This window comes from Thalassophryne amazonica, chromosome 8 (assembly GCF_902500255.1).
Source record: "Thalassophryne amazonica chromosome 8, fThaAma1.1, whole genome shotgun sequence".
In the NCBI taxonomy this organism is placed as follows: Eukaryota; Metazoa; Chordata; class Actinopteri; order Batrachoidiformes; family Batrachoididae; genus Thalassophryne; species Thalassophryne amazonica.
In genome coordinates, this window is record NC_047110.1 from 110,721,878 (window position 1) to 110,740,380 (window position 18,503).

An 18,503-nucleotide genomic window follows, 5' to 3' on the forward strand; every position below is an offset into this window, starting at 1 on the left:
CCCCTATTGTGGGTCCGTGTTCCTACACCTTCACAACATGAAACTTAACTTGTATTTCTCAGAACTTCCAAACAAATAACACAGACAAATACTTGATAGAGAACATAAAATAAAAAATTAGCACAGATATTATTGAACAATGGCATGTCTAACTTTGTCTTAAAAAGCAGATCAATGCCAAGTTTTCTACAAACTGGCAATTGATGTGGTACGATTTTTGTGAAACAGCTTTTTTATTTTGCAATCTATAATCTTCCCCTTCTCTGGTAGTGTCTGCAATCCCCTAACCACAACCCCCCCCAAGACCCCCCCCCAGCCCCTGTCACCCCACATTTCATGCCCCCATCACAAATTTATTTGTTCTTCCGTCATGAAAAGTGCACAATTTTCATACCCCTGGCATGAACCCACAGATTAATGTACTTTTCGTAACTCAGTATCACGAACTGCTGTGAGACTGGGTTGCGGCATCATGGTGTAGTGGCTGTACACGAGGAAAATGATGAATTTCAAGATCAAAAATTTTAGGGTTCTGATAAAGGTTAGAGACTGTGACATCGGGTTGTTTAATTAACAATGGGTGCTGCACTAATAGCAATTCGCGGTTTGCAATAGCAACAGGCAATTTTTTAATCATGCATTACTGCTTCTTTTTTCTATTTTCTGGGTCTTGCATTTCTTTTTTATGCTTTGTAGAGTGTCATCTCGCATGTGGAAGGTGTTTTATTTTGAAGTTGCTGAACCGGATGTGCTTCGGTGCATAATGTGTAGCTTCACAAGGCTGTGGCGGTGAGAAGGTGGTCTCCTGGTCGAATAACACCGTCCAGAAAAAAAAATAAAAAAAAAATACAAAAAACAAAACCAAAAAAAAAAACCCACTGACGGCTGACTTTGCGTGCTTTTTTTTTTTTGTACGGTGCTTTCACGGCTAAAAAACTACCGCAGAGTTTGCTCCAAGCTTCGGCACTGAGAGAAAATGTTGTTACCGAGAATAAAGTTGGGAAAGTCCGCGGTGAAAATGGAGTTGAAGAGGCGAGTCCAGCCCTGCTGCTAGCTGTGCTAGTTAGCACGCTAACTAACTAACTAAACTACCCCCCAGCAGTAACAAGGTGAGTTTTAAAGTCATTTTATTATAAAAAGGATGTGTGCCTTCATGTTATCTAAGTGTAAAAATCTGTCAACTGTGTTTTTAAAGAAAAGGCCCAGCTTTTTTTTTTAACTAAACTTTGATTTAATATGTGATCTTTAGTGTTTGTTGTTTAAAAAATATAATAATAATGGTGTGATTAAGCGGTTTTCTTGAGTGTCTTGGATTATCTGTAACTTTGGTGTGTAAGTTTTTGTTTTTCTTTCCAAGATTTGATAGCCGGATTAAAAAAAAATGACCATCCATGACAGTGACGTCACTCCTCATAAGGTCTTTCTTTCTTTCTTTTAATTTTCTTTTTTTTTAAATATGGAACAATTAAAAATGAGTTTGGGTGGCTGAATATTCCACAGTGTTGCATCATCAGAGGACTTAACAGACTTAAAACAAATGGTTGAGATTAATATAGAGGGTTTTCATGTGACGTATCGGTCACGTCATTTTGTGTCACGCGGCCATTCTGGATTACGACGCAGTGGCCGCTGTGTTACGCTACGTGTATTTGGCGAACAATTGCAGAAGCTTTAACGTCGATGTGAAGAAGCCTCATGGCACCGTGGCGCTGAGAGAGATCCGCCACTACCAGAAATCCACTGCTCCCAGAATTTTATTTTATTTTATTCGGCAATAAAATTATATAAGAATACATAAAAATACTGCCGAGGATAACGCAACAACGCTTCCAAGATGGATGCTTATTTACATTGTGGTCCTGGAGCACCGAGCTGCTGATCCGCAAGCTGCCCTTCCAGCGCCTGGTGAGAGAAATCGCTCAGGACTTCAAGACGACCTCCACTTTCAGAGCTCCACCGTGATGCTCTGCAGGAGGTCGGCAGGTTCCTAGTTCACAATATCGCAGTGTGACACTGTCGGCAGTTTGTTACATCACCACTAAATTCACTATCTGGTATAAGATACGGATCCACTGAACCAACTGCTACACATTTATCACGATAAACAGCTTTATCTTGAGGATTTAAAGCTTCGTAATAACCGGACATTCTCTTTATTTTTCTATCATGCGCCAGCCTCCTTGTAATCCAGAATGGAGACAGCACCTGTCCTGCAGCAAATCTGTCACGTGATTGAAAACCCTCTATATAAACACACATATTAATCAATCAATATACTTTACGGAGTGGCTATACGCCTAACCGTTGGTTCCATAAAGTAAATACGTGAGCATATACGCCCAACTACAACCGACCGATGAGCGCGCTTGTAAGTTCACTTCCGGTTTCAACACGGGGAAAAAGGGCGGATATTTTCTTGCCGGCTGCGGGAGGGTTTGCAGCCCACTGAGGGGCTGTGATCTAAAGCGGTTCTGTTTGGCTCATTACACGCAGGGAACTGTGTCAAACTAACACCATCTTACAGGCAGCGTTTTGTTCATAAAAACTGTTTCGTCATCGTTAACACGCTTCCGTTCAAAATACTTATAAAGTTTATCTGCTTTCATCCATTGCAGTGTTTTTTTTTTCGCAGTAATTGAAGATGACGCTGTTAAATGTGTCAAACATACACTGCTTTTCACGTCGCAATAGAGTCTTAAAAAAGTGGTTTTAAAAAATGTAGTTTAGATGCACAAAACGTGTCAAATACTTTATTCGCTCAACCATGATCGTGTAAGACATATTTATCTGCCCAGCAGTTGGGCGTGTAATGTTCAATGTATGACTTATCTGCCCAACAGTTGGGCGAATAATCTTTGCCTATACTTTATTGCGGACTCATCTACATAGCATAATAACCGAACGTAGCGGTCCATAGACTCTAAAAAAAAAAAAAAAAAACCTATATACAAAATCTAAAACATCAGCTAACCAGAGCTGATATATAACAGATTAAACAGATGTTTTCTAATTTGGGATATATAAAAAATACTGGATTTGAGCACCACTATGATTATGCTGTTCCTGGAGACCTCCAACCTTGACATAAATTTATAGATGAGTTTCCGTATGACTTCTTGACAGCACTGTACATCGAGACCTGTACACAGTAGACTTGTGCTCTCATACTTAAACAATCCTAGAAACATCTTTAGCAAGTTGTGATAAGACACATACAGTCTGTTTATGGAAGCTCTTCTGTAGTTCCACCATAACTGTGCTGTGTACAATGGAGAGCAGTATGATCGAAATAAGGTTAATTTAACATCCCAAGAACAAATATAGAATTTACACAATATAGCATTTCCCTGTGCTTAACGTTTTCTAATCAGTCTACCGATGTCAGCATCATCAGACAGGTCATTTGACACGATGTGTCCAAGATATTTAACCTTATCAATTTCTTTCACGAGCTCACCACACATCATGAAATTAGACATTGTAGCACCTATTGAAATCCTTGATAGAAACACCATTACAGCACTTTTCTTAGCATTAAACTTCACATCATGTGTATCACCGACTTTCTCACATACCCGAAAGGAGCATCTGGAGTCCACACGCAGATGGGGAGAACACAACCAAGTCATCTGCATACATTAAATGATTTACAAGCAGAGTGTTAATATTACAGCCTGTATTGCATTTATTTAGTTATACACTGAGATCATCAGCATAAATATGAAAGAGATAAGGTGAGAGTATCCCACCTTGTCTGACCCCACATTACACACTAAAGTAATCTGACTAAGCGTTACCCCACCTGACACACATCCGCTGACTAGAGTACCAAAATATCAATATTCTTACAACATAACCAGGAGCTCCTCTCTTGACGAGTTTTTCAAACAGTATGTTATGATTAACCTGATGAAATGCCTTGCTGGCATCTAAAAAACATGCAGAAATGCGACCAAGTGTGTGATATGCATCTACGATATCTCCTTGAAGGCATATATACACATCAGTGCCAAGTTTCTTCTTAAATCCAAATTGATTTGGCTTTGTTGCAAGATACATTTCCATGCAATCTAGCAAAATAATCTCAACAACTTTACTGACTATACTAGCAATTGCAGTTGGTCTGTAGTTGTCTTTTGCAGTAATTTTACCAGTTTTGTCCTTAATGACAGGGACAAGCATCACAGATAACACAGAATCTGGCAAGATTCCATGAAAATTCAGTAAGGTATATCTTATATATTATATTCCAATTCTAAGATGGGACTATGCCAGTATACATAGTTATATCCGGGGTTCTAGCTAGCGCAAACTTGCGTTATGGCCCGTTACGCTATAATTTTGGACTGTTTCGATTTTCAATACAGCGTCTGTAATCAGCCGTTTCTGCAGCGCGACTCCAGTTTGAAGTGTGAATCGAAGCAATGCTTCGATTCAATGGCTCGTTGCTCTTTGATTCGCTGTTCTTCAGAAGCGGTAAGTCCGCTTCTTAACCCCTCTGAAAGCCATTAAAATATCATGAGTCACTTTTGTGTGGATTAAAGTCACTAACTGGGACTCTGGTCTTGTTGCAGTCGAGAAACGAGAATCGTCCTCCATTTTGTCACAGCTTCAAACGCTGCGCGGCAGTTCTGCTGAGACCGAGTCCGCTCGGAATTAATAACTTCAAAACGAATTGCCGCTTTAAATAAAATGACACCTCTTACAAACGTTGCAATACAGACAATAAACTACAATCGACTAAAATGTTTTTTCCTCCCAAAATGAGACGTCCTGCATTCTTTATAAACCTGACCTGCAGAGCAGCTGCAAGAGCTCAGCTCATAGGTATGGAAAGACACTTATGCCAATAATAATGTCTGAAAGGAAATGCTTTTGACAGAGACTAACAGATTTTATTTGTTTATGTCCAGAGATTAAGGATCCACCATGTAGAGTTTATGTCCAGAGTTTAAGGATCCAGTAATCAATTTCATATTTATTTACTTTAAGACTCAATAAAATGTTGTTCAATTTCATTTTAATCAGCTTATAAAGCGCCAAATTACAACAAAAGCTGTCTCAAGGTGCCTCACACAGAACAGTTCAACATAAAAAAATTAAAATAAATTAAAAAAAAAATTCAAATACCTAATTAAAAACAGAAGTAAAAGAATAAAACATAAAATAAAAAAAAAACTACTCATAAGAAAGAGAATAAAAATAGGTTTTAAGTCTTGACTTAAAAATGTCCACAGACTCCGACTGCCTCACTGAGGGCCATGTACTGGCTAACCCAGAATGAGATTGCCCACTCAACAAACTTCCCCAGCCTTCTGGACATGATGAAGGGACTTGGGCTGTCGTACCTGGCTTTTCCCCTTTGGGTACCCCTAGAATGGCCAATTTTTACCTTGAATTTTCAAAAGCTCCCCCACTTCTGCACCATCGCTAACTCGACATTACCACTACACTAAAATTTTATCCTAGCGAGAACCCTGATATCTAAATATCTAAAAAGGAAGAGTAAAATGGTGTATATGCACCACCTTCACCTGTTATTTAGCATGTCTGAGCAGTTTTCTAGTACAACCTACCATCTCTGGTTCTCAAGACCATGCACCTAAGTGGCTCTACTCTACTCTTTTCTACTCTCCTATTTTACATCAAAGCCACAGGCCTTGTTAAAATCAAGCCTCTTGATGGCAGATTCCATCTCTGTCTTATCTATATACACATCTTTAAACTCAAAGTTACAACCAGTTCTCTGACTCCAGTCACTCCTACTTTCAACACTGTTGAGTAAACTTGAGAAATACTTTCTCCAGAGCTCAGCAATGTGTATTTCCCCTGAGATGTCTTCAATAGTAGCTGGGAGGGGAGTTTAACAGTTGTTCATAAGTTGAATTTCTTTCCAGAAGGAATTGTAGTCATGGTTTGATAACTTTTTTTGCAAGTGACTCTTTACGTAGCATCTGCTCATTTGATTTGATATAATGAATAGAATATTTACTTCTTGCTATGCATTGTTTGTACATATCATGCATGGGACCACTTCTAGGCCGACTACAACTATCCCAAGCTCTTATAAGCATCTTTCAATGCTTTATAAAGCTCAGCAACATAAGAATTCCATCCAGGTTTATTTATCATTTTTCTCCTTGGTATATCGGGTACCATATCTTCACCAGCTTTGATAAGGCAGTCAGTTATATCTCTATAAAACTGTTTAGCATGGTTTATATGCACAGTATTGTCACTAGGAATGGGTAGTGATAAGATTTGATCAATATCAATGCCATTATCAATTCTGCTTATCGATCCAATTCCTTATTGATTCCCTTATCGATACCTCGTGAATTTTGTACTAAAAGTAGGCTTTACAGGTTTTCTTTGTATTTCATTGAGTCTTAAAGTAAATAAATATGAAACTGGTCACTGTATACTTGATCTCTGGACATAAATAAAAATAAACAAAACGATGTTTCACTTTGAAGTTATTAATTCCGACTGGATTCTATCGTTCTAATTTGACTCGTCAGAGAGCCGCGCAGCGTTTGGAGCTGTGTGAACAGAACGGAGGACGATTCTCGTTTCTTTCTCCCAACAAGACAGGAGTCCCAGTTAGTAACTTTAATCCGCACAAAAGTGACTCACGATTGACATATTCGGGGATCAAAGTGGTGAAAAACAAAAACAGCTGAAACCCAAAATTACCCCCCAACACCACCCACACGGAAATGTTTGAATTCTAGAATCTCTGAAATGCAATCTGGGACTATTACAGATGATAAACTGGAGTGAGTGCAGCATCCATTTAGTGAGGGAAAAAAAACCCAACTTTCCTTATTCAGATTCATTCCAGGAGTATTCTGCTCTTACTAGGATACAGCAGTTTTCTAGTTTGACAGATAGTTCTGGAGGAAATCACTGAAGAAATTAACAAATTGAAAATATGGTTTAACTGAAACAAACTGTCGTTAAACTTAAATAAAACAGGGATGAAATAGAGGTGTAAGAGTCACTAGGTGTTCACAGGAAACACTTATTTATTTCTCTATGTATGTATGTATTTATTTATTTATTTATTTATGTTCATTGTTAGTTGCTTTTATATTTTCTGTTGTTTCTATTCAGGTTCTTTTTGTCTCTTTCTCTAAAATTGTATATAATAATCATTAGATTATTAATATATAAACAAAAATAAATTTAAGAAATATTACAATTTGAAAACAAATGCACCCGAACGTGATGACAGCTGCAACTGCTTAATGCTAACTTTTAACATTGAAAATGCCATAGACATGCTAACACGTTAGCATTGCTCCCGATTTTAAGTTATAAAATACATCAACTGTTTCAGAAGACCATAACAGGTCGGTTTAACATAAAAAAGGTAAATAATACTCACAGAGGTATGCTCTTTAGGGTTTTAGTGGGGGAAAATTAAGCAAAAGAAAGAAAGAATAAACAAAGCAATAGATCGAAGCATTGCTTCAATCTGCGAACCACTGCTTCCATTGGTTCAAGGTTTAAAGCAAAGCCGCGCTGCAGAAAAGTTGATTACGGACCCGCTTCAAGGTCTGTAATCAATGTAGAGAAATGATCATTTTCCTGACAAACACCCCCTAAAACAGCGGCCACTCTGAAGGACCGATAACAGAATCGTTAAGCACAAAGCTTATTGATGTCGGTGGATCGACTCATTTCTTAACGATACCCGAAAGGAACCAGTTCTCGATACCCATCCCTAATTGTCACAAGCCAAATCTGTGCAATTAATGGTATCAGGTATGTTGATACGTGCCAGGGTATTCTCAGTAGTAAGATTATACTGTTTAAACACATCTGTTGAACAAGTATCCCATTTTAGCTTAGGACAACAGTTGTTGGCCATTTCAGACATCTCGGGAACCAGGTGTATATTTATACACATGTAGATAGGTATATGGTCATTATCAATGATTTCGTACGAAATTCAATCAATCAATCAACTTTTTTCTTGTATAGCGCCAAATCACAACAAACAGTTGCCCCAAGGCGCTCCACATTGCAAGGCAAGGCCATACAATAATTATGAAACACAGTCTACGTCTAAAGCAACATAACCAAGGGATGGTCCAGGGTCACCCGATCCAGCCCTAACTATAAGCCTTAGCGAAAAGGAAAGTTTTAAGCCTAATCTTAAAAGTAGAGAGGGTATCTGTCTCCCTGATCTGAATTGGGAGCTGGTTCCACAGGAGAGGAGCCTGAAAGCTGAAGGCTCTGCCTCCCATTCTACTCTTACAAACCCTAGGAACTACAAGTAAGCCCGCAGTCTGAGAGCGAAGCGCTCTAATGGGGTAATATGGTACTACAAGGTCCCTAAGATAAGATGGGACCTGATTATTCAAAACCTTATAAGTAAGAAGAAGAATTTTAAATTCTATTCTAGCATTAACAGGAAGCCAATGAAGGGAGGCCAACACGGGTGAGATATGCTCTCTCCTGCTAGTCCCCGTCAGTACTCTAGCTGCAGCATTCTGAACCAACTGAAGGCTTTTTAGGGAACTTTTAGGACAACCTGATAATAATGAATTACAATAGTCCAGCCTAGAGGAAATAAATGCATGAATTAGTTTTTCAGCATCACTCTGAGACAAGACCTTTCTGATTTTAGAGATATTGCGTAAATGCAAAAAGGCAGTCCTACATATTTGTTTAATATGCGCTTTGAATGACATATCCTGATCAAAAATAACTCCAAGATTTCTCACAGTATTACTAGAGATCAGGGAAATGCCATCCAGAGTAACGATCTGGTTAGACACCATGCTTCTAAGATTTGTGGGGCCAAGTACAATAACTTCAGTTTTATCTGAGTTTAAAAGCAGGAAATTAGAGGTCATCCATGTCTTTATGTCTGTAAGACAATCCTGCAGTTTAGCTAATTGGTGCGTATCCTCTGGCTTCATGGATAGATAAAGCTGGGTATCATCTGCGTAACAATGAAAATTTAAGCAATACCGTCTAATAATACTGCCCAAGGGAAGCATGTATAAAGTGAATAAAATTGGTCCTAGCACAGAACCTTGTGGAACTCCATAATTAACTTTAGTCTGTGAAGAAGATTCCCCATTTACATGAACAAACTGTAATCCATTAGACAAATATGATTCAAACCACCGCAGCGCAATGCCTTTAATACCTATGACATGCTCTAATCTCTGTAATAAAATTTTATGGTCAACAGTATCAAAAGCAGCACTGAGGTCCAACAGAACAAGCACAGAGATAAGTCCACTGTCCGAAGCCATAAGAAGATCATTTGTAACCTTCACTAATGCTGTTTCTGTACTATGATGAATTCTAAAACCTGACTGAAACTCTTCAAATAGACCATTCCTCTGCAGGTGATCAGTTAGCTGTTTTACAACTACCCTCTCAAGAATCTTTGAGAGAAAAAGAAGGTTGGAGATTGGCCTATAATTAGCTAAGATAGCTGGGTCAAGTGATGGCTTTTTAAGTAATGGTTTAATTACTGCCACCTTAAAGGCCTGTGGTACATAACCAACTAACAAAGATAGATTGATCATATTTAAGATTGAAGCATTAAATAATGGTAGGACTTCCTTGAGCAGCCTGGCAGGAATGGGGTCTAATAAGCATGTTGATGGTTTGGATGAAGTAACTAATGAAAATAACTCAGACAGAACAATCGGAGAGAAAGAGTCTAACCAAATACCGGCATCACTGAAAGCAGCCAAAGATAACGATACATCTTTGGGATGGTTATGAGTAATTTTTTCTCTAATAGTCAAAATTTTGTTAGCAAAGAAAGTCATGAAGTCATTACTAGTTAAAGTTAATGGAATACTCAGCTCAATAGAGCTCTGACTCTTTGTCAGCCTGGCTACAGTGCTGAAAAGAAACCTGGGGTTGTTCTTATTTTCTTCAATTAGTGATGAGTAGAAAGATGTCCTAGCTTCACGAAGGGCTTTCTTATAGAGCAACAAACTCTTTTTCCAGGCTAAGTGAAGATCTTCTAAATTAGTGAGACGCCATTTCCTCTCCAACTTACGGGTTATCAGCTTTAAGCTATGAGTTTGTGAGTTATACCACGGAGTCAGACACTTCTGATTTAAAGCTCTCTTTTTCAGAGGAGCTACAGCATCCAAAGTTGTCTTCAATGAGGATGTAAAACTATTGACAAGATACTCTAACTCCCTTACAGAGTTTAGGTAGCTACTCTGCTCTGTGTTGGTATATGACATTAGAGAACATAAAGAAGGAATCATATCCTTAAACCTAGTTACAGCGCTTTCTGAAAGACTTCTAGTGTAATGAAACTTATTCCCCACTGCAGGGTAGTCCGTCAGGGTAAATGTAAATGTTATTAAAAAATGATCAGACAAAAGGGAGTTTTCAGGGAATACTGTTAAGTCTTCTATTTCCATACCATAAGTCAGAACAAGATCTAAAATATGATTAAAGTGGTGGGTGGACTCATTTACTTTTTGAGCAAAGCCGATAGAGTCTAATAATAGATTAAATGCAGTGTTGAGGCTGTCATTCTCAGCATCTGTGTGGATGTTAAAATCGCCCACTATAATTATCTTATCTGAGCTAAGCACTAAGTCAGACAAAAGGTCTGAAAATTCACAGAGAAACTCACAGTAACGACCAGGTGGACGATAGATAATAACAAATAAAACTGGTTTTTGGGACTTCCAATTTGGATGGACAAGACTAAGAGACAAGCTTTCAAATGAATTAAAGCTCTGTCTAGGTTTTGATTAATTAATAAGCTGGAATGGAAGATTGCTGCTAATCCTCCGCCCCGGCCCGTGCTACGAGCATTCTGACAGTTAGTGTGACTCAGGGGTGTTGACTCATTTAAACTAACATATTCATCCTGCTGTAACCAAGTTTCTGTTAGGCAGAATAAATCAATACGTTGATCAATTATTATATCATTTACCAACAGGGACTTAGAAGAAAGAGACCTAATGTTTAATAGACCACATTTAACTGTTTTAGTCTGTGGTGCAATTGAAGGTGCTATATTATTTTTTCTTTTTGAATTTTTATGCTTAAATAGATTTTTGCTAGTTATTGGTGGTCTGGGAGCAGGCACCGTCTCTACGGGGATGGGGTAATAGGGGGATGGCAGGGGGAGAGAAGCTGCAGAGAGGTGTATAAGACCACAGCTCTGCCTCCTGGTCCCAACGCTAGACAGTCACAGTTTGGAGGATCCCAAAAAATTGGCCAGATTTCTAGAAATGAGAGCTGCTCCCTCTAAAGTGGGATGGATGCCGTCTCTCCTAACAAGACCAGGTTTTCCCCAGAAGCTTTGCCAATTATCAATGAAGCCCACCTCATTTTTTGGACACCACTCAGACAGCCAGCAATTCAAGGAGAACATGCGGCTAAACATGTCACTCCCGGTCTGATTGGGGAGGGGCCCATAGAAAACAACAGAGTCTGACATTGTTTTTGCAAAGTTACACACCGATTCAATGTTAATTTTAGTGACCTCCGATTGGCGTAACCGAGTGTCATTACTGCCGACGTGAATTACAATCTTACCAAATTTACGCTTAGCCTTAGCCAGCAATTTCAAATGTCCTTCGATGTCGCCTGCTCTGGCCCCCGGAAGACAATTGACAATGGTTGCTGGTGTTGCTAACTTCACATTTCTCAAAACAGAGTCGCCAATAACCAGAGTTTGATCCTCGGCGAGTGTATCGTCGAGTGGGGAAAAACGGTTAGAGATGTGAACGGGTTGACGGTGTACACGGGGCTTCTGTTTAGGGCTACGCTTCCTCCTCACAGTCACCCAGTCAGCCTGCCTTCCCGACTGCACGGGGTCTGCCAGGGGGGAACTAACGGCGGCTAAGCTACCTTGGTCCGCACCGACTACAGGGGCGTGGCTAGCTGTAGAATTTTCCACGGTGCGGAGCCGAGCCTCCAATTCGCCCAGCCTGGCCTCCAAAGCTACGAATAAGCTGCACTTATTACAAGTACCGTTACTGCTAAAAGAGGCCGAGGAATAACTAAACATTTCACACCCAGAGCAGAAAAGTACGGGAGAGACAGGAGAAGCCGCCATGCTAAAACGGCTAAGAGCTAGTAGCTACGCTAAGCTAGTGGATTCCCAAACAGGGAATCCGACACTAGACAGGCTGTGGAGCAGCACAGGTAACGCACGACAACAGTGCTAAAATAAAATAAAAATCCACTAGACAGGCTGTGGAGCAGCACAGGTAACGCACGACAACAGTGCTAAAAAATAAAATAAAAATAAAAATCCACTGGACAGGCTGTGGAGCAGCACAGGCAACGCACGACAACAGTGCTAAAACAAAATAAAAATCCACTGGACAGGCTGTGGAGCAGCACAGGTAGTAACGCACGACAACAGTGCTAAATCAAAATCCACTTGCCAGGCTGTGGAGCAGCACAGGTAACGCACGACAACAGTGCTAAAACAAAATAAAAATCCACTAGACAGGCTGTGGAGCAGCACAGGTAACGCACAACAGTGCTAAAAAATAAAATAAAATAAAAATAAAAATCCACTGGACAGGCTGTGGAGCAGCACAGGCAATGCACGACAACAGTGCTAAAACAAAATAAAATCCACTAGACAGGCTGTGGAGCAGCACAGGTAACGCACGACAACAGCGCTAAATAAAAATCCACTGGACAGGCTGTGGAGCAGCACAGGTAACGCACGACAACAGCGCCAAAAAAAAAAATCAAAATCAAAATCCACTGGACAGGCTGTGGAGCAGCACAGGTAACACACGACAACAGTGGTTAAAAAAAAAAAAATAAAAAAAAATAAATAATAAAATAAAAATCCACTGGACAGGCTGCGGAGCAGCACAGGTAACACACGACAACAGTGGTAAAAAATAAAATAAAAATCCACTAGACAGGCTGTGGAGCAGCACAGGTAACACACGACAACAGTGCTAAAAAAAAATAAAATCAAAATCAAAATCCACTGGACAGGCTGTGGAGCAGCACAGGTAACGCACGACAACAGTGCCAAAAAATAAAATAAAAATCCACTGGACAGGCTGTGGAGCAGCACAGGTAACGCACGACAACAGTGCCAAAAAACAAAACAAAAATCCACTGAACAGGCTGTGGAGCAGCGCAGGTAACACACGACAACAGTGCCAAAAAATAAAATAAAAATCCACTGGACAGGCTGTGGAGCAGCACAGGTAACACACGACAACAGTGGTAAAAAATAAAATAAAAATCCACTGGACAGGCTGTGGAGCAGCACAGGCAACGCACGACAACAGCGCTAAAATAAAATAAAAATCCACTGAACAGGCTGTGGAGCAGCACAGGTAACACACGACAACAGTGCTAAAAAATAAAATAAAAATCCACTGAACAGGCTGTGGAGCAGCACAGGTAACACACGACAACAGTGCTAAAAAATAAAATAAAAATCCACTGAACAGGCTGTGGAGCAGCACAGGTAACACACGACAACAGTGCTAAAAATAAAATAAAAATCCACTGAACAGGCTGTGGAGCAGCACAGGTAACACATGACAACAGTGCTAAAAAATAAAATAAAAATCCACTGAACAGGCTGTGGAGCAGCACAGGTAACACACGACAACAGTGCTAAAAAATAAAATAAAAATCCACTGGACAGGCTGTGGAGCAGCACAGGTAACGCACAACAGTGCTAAAAAATAAAATAAAATAAAAATAAAAATCCACTGGACAGGCTGTGGAGCAGCACAGGCAACGCACGACAACAGTGCTAAAACAAAATAAATTTGTTGTGTATATATTTGAAATTTGAAATTATATTTGTTTGAAATTGATAAATCATTAATGACAGCATGAAAATCTGTACTACTGACAACATGATCCATCCAGGATGAGGTGTTCCAGCTCTCACTGACATAAGTATGACTGTTAGCTGGTAGAAGCACACGACTAGACAAAGTTAGGTCATTCTCACTGCAAAAATTCAACATGATTTGCGAAGAGTGAATTACTGGTGTTTGGCATTCCAGTCACCCATTACTACATAGCAAGGACTTTCTAATTCTTCCAAAATGGCACTTAACGCACCGAGGTTGTGAATGTATCTTTCTTCATTTTCATTACATTGGTATGGATGTAGACACTGAAGACATATAATTTTCTAGTTCCAACCGTAATTGTTATTGCTGTGCACTAATCAAGGTTCAGGTCAACTGGTTGAATAAACTGAATGAGGTGTTCATGCCACAGTATCACTGCTTCCCCTGGTGGGTGTCCTGAAACAACATGGCTACTGTAATCCTTAGTAGACACCCCAGTGCCATAGAAGTTTGTATCTAAATTATTTAGACAAGCTAGATCCTGTTTACTGTACCATGTTTCTTGTAAGCAGACAATGTCACTCATGTTTAGCAAGTCAGCTATGTCTGGACGGAGTAGTAGACTGTTATAAGTCTTTGGCAGACCTCTGCAGTTATAGCTTGTGATTTTAAGAGCCATATTTAGTCACAGTTATGTAAAGAAACACCTGTTCAGCAGTGACGTGACACGATTTGTTTAAACAGGGACCTATCATTCTCCTTTATAGGAGTGTGTGTGTGTGTGTGTATATATATATATATATATATATATATATATATATTATATATACACACGAGGTCTGTGAGAAAAGTATCCGACCTTTTTGTTTTATGCAAAAAATATATAGATTTGGTTCATATGTTTTTACGTCAGCCAAGCTTGAACCTTCGTGCGCATGCGTGAGTTTTTCCACGACTGTCAGTTGCGTCATTCGCCTGTGGGCAGGCTTTGAGTGAGCACTGCTCCACCCCTCTCGTCATTGTTTCATTGCGAGGAAATGGCGGAATGATTTGGGCTTTTTTTCCATCAGAATTTTTTCAGAAACTGTTAGACAGGCAGCTGGAAACCATTCGAAAATTTATCTGGCTTTCGGTGAAAATTTTATGGGCTTCACAGAGAATAAGGAGTGTTACTACAGCTTTAAGGACGCCCCACAATGGCGCACAGCGCGCCGCGCTCCGAGCCGCCATCGAGAGGCAGAAACCACCACATCATTTCTAAACGGATGGCTGGAGCCGGGACCGTCGTGTGCAATTTCTCTGGTTATCACAAGAGCTGGACATCAGCCATTTTCCGGCAGATTTCACTTTTAACAAGAGATTTTGTCATGGAAAGCCGCGCGGAGGCTTCGCGCGTCACGACCGATTTGCTGATGAAGCGAGACAAAGGAACACCTCCGTTTCGGAGTGTTAGAGGACAAGTTGGGACATGCCCAGCTGTCCACAATTTCTCTTATACTCACTCGACTGGTAAGCACTGAAAGCCGAGATAGGCATGTCCCAGCTTGTCCTTTAACACTCCGAAACGGAGGTGTTCCTTTGTCTCGCTTCATCAGCGAATCGGTTGTGATGTGCAATGCCTCCGCGTGGCTTTCCATGACAAAAATCTCTTGTTAAAAGTGAAATCTGCCGGAAAATGGCTGATGTCCAGCTCTTGTGATAACCAGAGAAATTGCACACGATGATCCCGGCTCCACACAGCGAGCCGTTTAGAAATGATGTGGTGGTTTCTCCCTCTCGATGGCGGCTCGGAGCGCGGCACGCCGTGCGCCATTGTGGGGCGTCCTTAAAGCTGTAGTAACACTCCTTATTCTCTGTGAAGCCCGTAAAATTTTCACTGAAAGCCAGATAAATTTTTCGAATGGTTTCCAGCTGCCTGTCTCTAACAGTTTCTGAAAAAATTCTGATGGGGAAAAAAAAGCCCAAATCATTCCGTCATTTCCTCGCAATGAAACAACGACGAGAGGCGTGGACCAGTGCTCACTCAAAGCCTGCCCACAGGCGAATGACGCAACCGACAGGCGTGGAAAAACTCACGCATGCGCACGAAGGTTCAAGCTTGGCTGACGTAAAAACATATGAATCAAATCCATATATTTTTCCCATAAAATAAAAAGGTCGGATACTTTTCTCACAGACCTCGTATATATATGTATGTGTATATACACATATATATTTGGCTCATGACCGAAAGAATGAGATCACGAGTACAAGCGGCTGAGATGAGTTTCCTCCGCAGGGTGGCTGGGCGCTCCCTTAGAGATAGGGTGAGGAGCTCAGTCACTCGGGAGGAGCTCGGAGTTGAGCCGCTGCTCCTCCACGTAAAAAGGAGTCAGTTGAGGTGGCTCGGGCATATTTTCCGGATGCCCCCTGGATGCCTCGCTGGAGAGGTGTTCCGGGCACGTCCCATTGGGAGGAGGCCCCGGGGAAGACCCAGGACACGCTGGAGGGACTACATCTCTCTGCTGGCTTGGGAACACCTTGGGGTTCCCCCGGAGGAGCTGGGGGAGGTGCGTGTGGATCGGCAGGTCTGGGCGGCTTTGCTTGAGCTGCTGCCCCCGCAACCCGACTCCGGATAAAGCGGAAGAAAATGGATGGATATATATATATATATATATATATATAATGTGTGTGTGTGTATACGAGGTCTGTTAGAAAAGTATTTTTTGCAAAAACTATATGGATTTGAATCATGTGTGATTGCATCAGTCAAGCTTGAACCTTCGTGCGCATGCGTGAGTTTTTTCACACCTGTCGGTTGCGTCATTCGCCTGTGAGCACGCCTTGTGGGAGGAGTGGTCCAGCCCCCTCGGCATATTTTCATTGTCAGGAAATTGGCTGATCGACTGCCGCTTTGCTTCATCAAAATTTTTTCAGAAAGTGTGAGAGACAGCCAGGTGGAAACCATTTGGAAAATTCAGATGGCTTTCGGTGAAGATCTTATGGGGATCACACAGATTAAGGACAATTACAACTGGATTAAAGATGGCCCACAGCAGTTGAGGGCGCGCCATGCACTGAACGGCGATCGACAGGCTCAAACGACCAAATCATTTCCAAATTGAACGCTTTGTTGATCCGGGACGTCGTCTGACTACCAGAGAAATGGAAAGACAGCTGGACATAGCACTTTTTCGGCACATTCCACTGTTACAGGAGTTTTTGTAATGGAAAGAGGAGCGGAGAAATTCGCCACGTAGCCGCTCATGGCACGGGACGAAAGCACCTCCGTGTTGGTCTCACAGGACAAGCCCTAACATGCCCGGCTCTTGCACCATTCAGAAGATTCAGATGACTTTCGGTGGCTTTTCGGTCGTGTGACTATCTGAGAAATTGTGGACGAGCTGGACATGCCACAACATGTCCTGTGAGGCTTCATCACGGTGTTGCTTTTTGTTTTGTGCCCTGCGCCTCCGTCCCGAAGCGTGAAGTCCTCCGCACGTCTTTTCATGACAAAAAACTCCTGTATCAGTGGAATGTGCCGTTCATTTCCAAAGTAAACGCTTTGTTGATCCGGGACGTCGTCTGACTACCACAGAAATGGCAGAAGAGTTTGACATCAGCACTTTTTCGGCATGAAAAGACGTGCGGAGGAATTCGCACGTCGGGACGGAGGCGCAGGGCACAGAACAAAAAGCAACGCCGTGATGAAGCCTCACAGGACATGTTGTGGCATGTCCAGCTCGTCCACAATTTCTCGGATAGTCACACGACTGAAAACCGAAACCGCCTGAATCTTCCGAATGGTGCAAGAGCTGGGCATGTTAAGGAGCAAACTGATGTGGTTCGGGCATCTGGTAAGGCTGCCCCTTGGGTGCCTCCCTACGGAGGTGTTCCAGGCACGTTCATCTGGGAGGAGACCCCGTGGAAGACCCAGGAATATGTGGAGAGATTATATTGCCACACTGGACTGGGAAACAAAAAAAAAAGGACAAAAAACTGAGGGAAACACCTCAGGATCCCCTAGGCAGAGGTGGTAAATGTGTCCCGGGAAAGGGAAGTTTGGGATCCCCTGCTGGAGCTGTTGCCCCCACAACTTGATCCCTGATAAGCGGTTGAAAATGAGTGATGAGAGTGAGCTATGTATTACAGTTAAATATGATTTGGCGTTTCATGATGCATATCTGTGGCGTCCCACAAAATGTTTCTACTGTGATCCCATTTTGAGACTGAAACAGCTCCCATTTGACTTCTGTGACATAAGGCACAGAAGTCCCTACTTGTTTTTGGCTCAGGTGTTCCATCCTTTCAAGGTTGCATCCTACGAAGATCCTGCCTTCCGAGCTCATGGAGGCCGAAGCAGCTGTTCGGAAATGAGACTGTTGAGCCCACAGAGCATCTTGCGATTGTGTCATTTGCCTCACCTGGTGCCACCCCTGTTGCCTAGCAACATTTACAGCTAGCCTAATAGCCCTAATAAGCTAGCCTAATAACCTTAAGTTTAGTAATAATTTTTCAGTACTTAGTTATACTATTAACCATTATGTAGTTACAGTGAAAAATTGTACTATCATTTATTTATTTTTTTAATTGACCAAGCATTTTATCTTGTGGTTGACAAATGCAGCCTTAGAAGGATGCGGCCCCTGAATTAGGACACAGTGCATATCTGAACTCCTTCTTGCTCTGAAACACGCCCACATGGGCAGGTGCCTCCTC

At 41.4% G+C, this 18,503-nt stretch overlaps 1 protein-coding gene across 1 annotated transcript in view; it reads left to right on the forward strand.

The window, feature by feature from the left end:
• Nucleotides 1-816: 816 nt before the first annotated feature.
• pskh1 (protein serine kinase H1) overlaps nucleotides 817-18,503 on the forward strand; it is a 36,684-nt gene continuing 18,997 nt past the window's right edge. The window contains exon 1 of the mRNA XM_034177267.1: nucleotides 817-1,109. The gene's annotated coding sequence lies outside the window, so the exon portion shown is untranslated. The remainder of the gene's footprint in view (nucleotides 1,110-18,503) is intronic.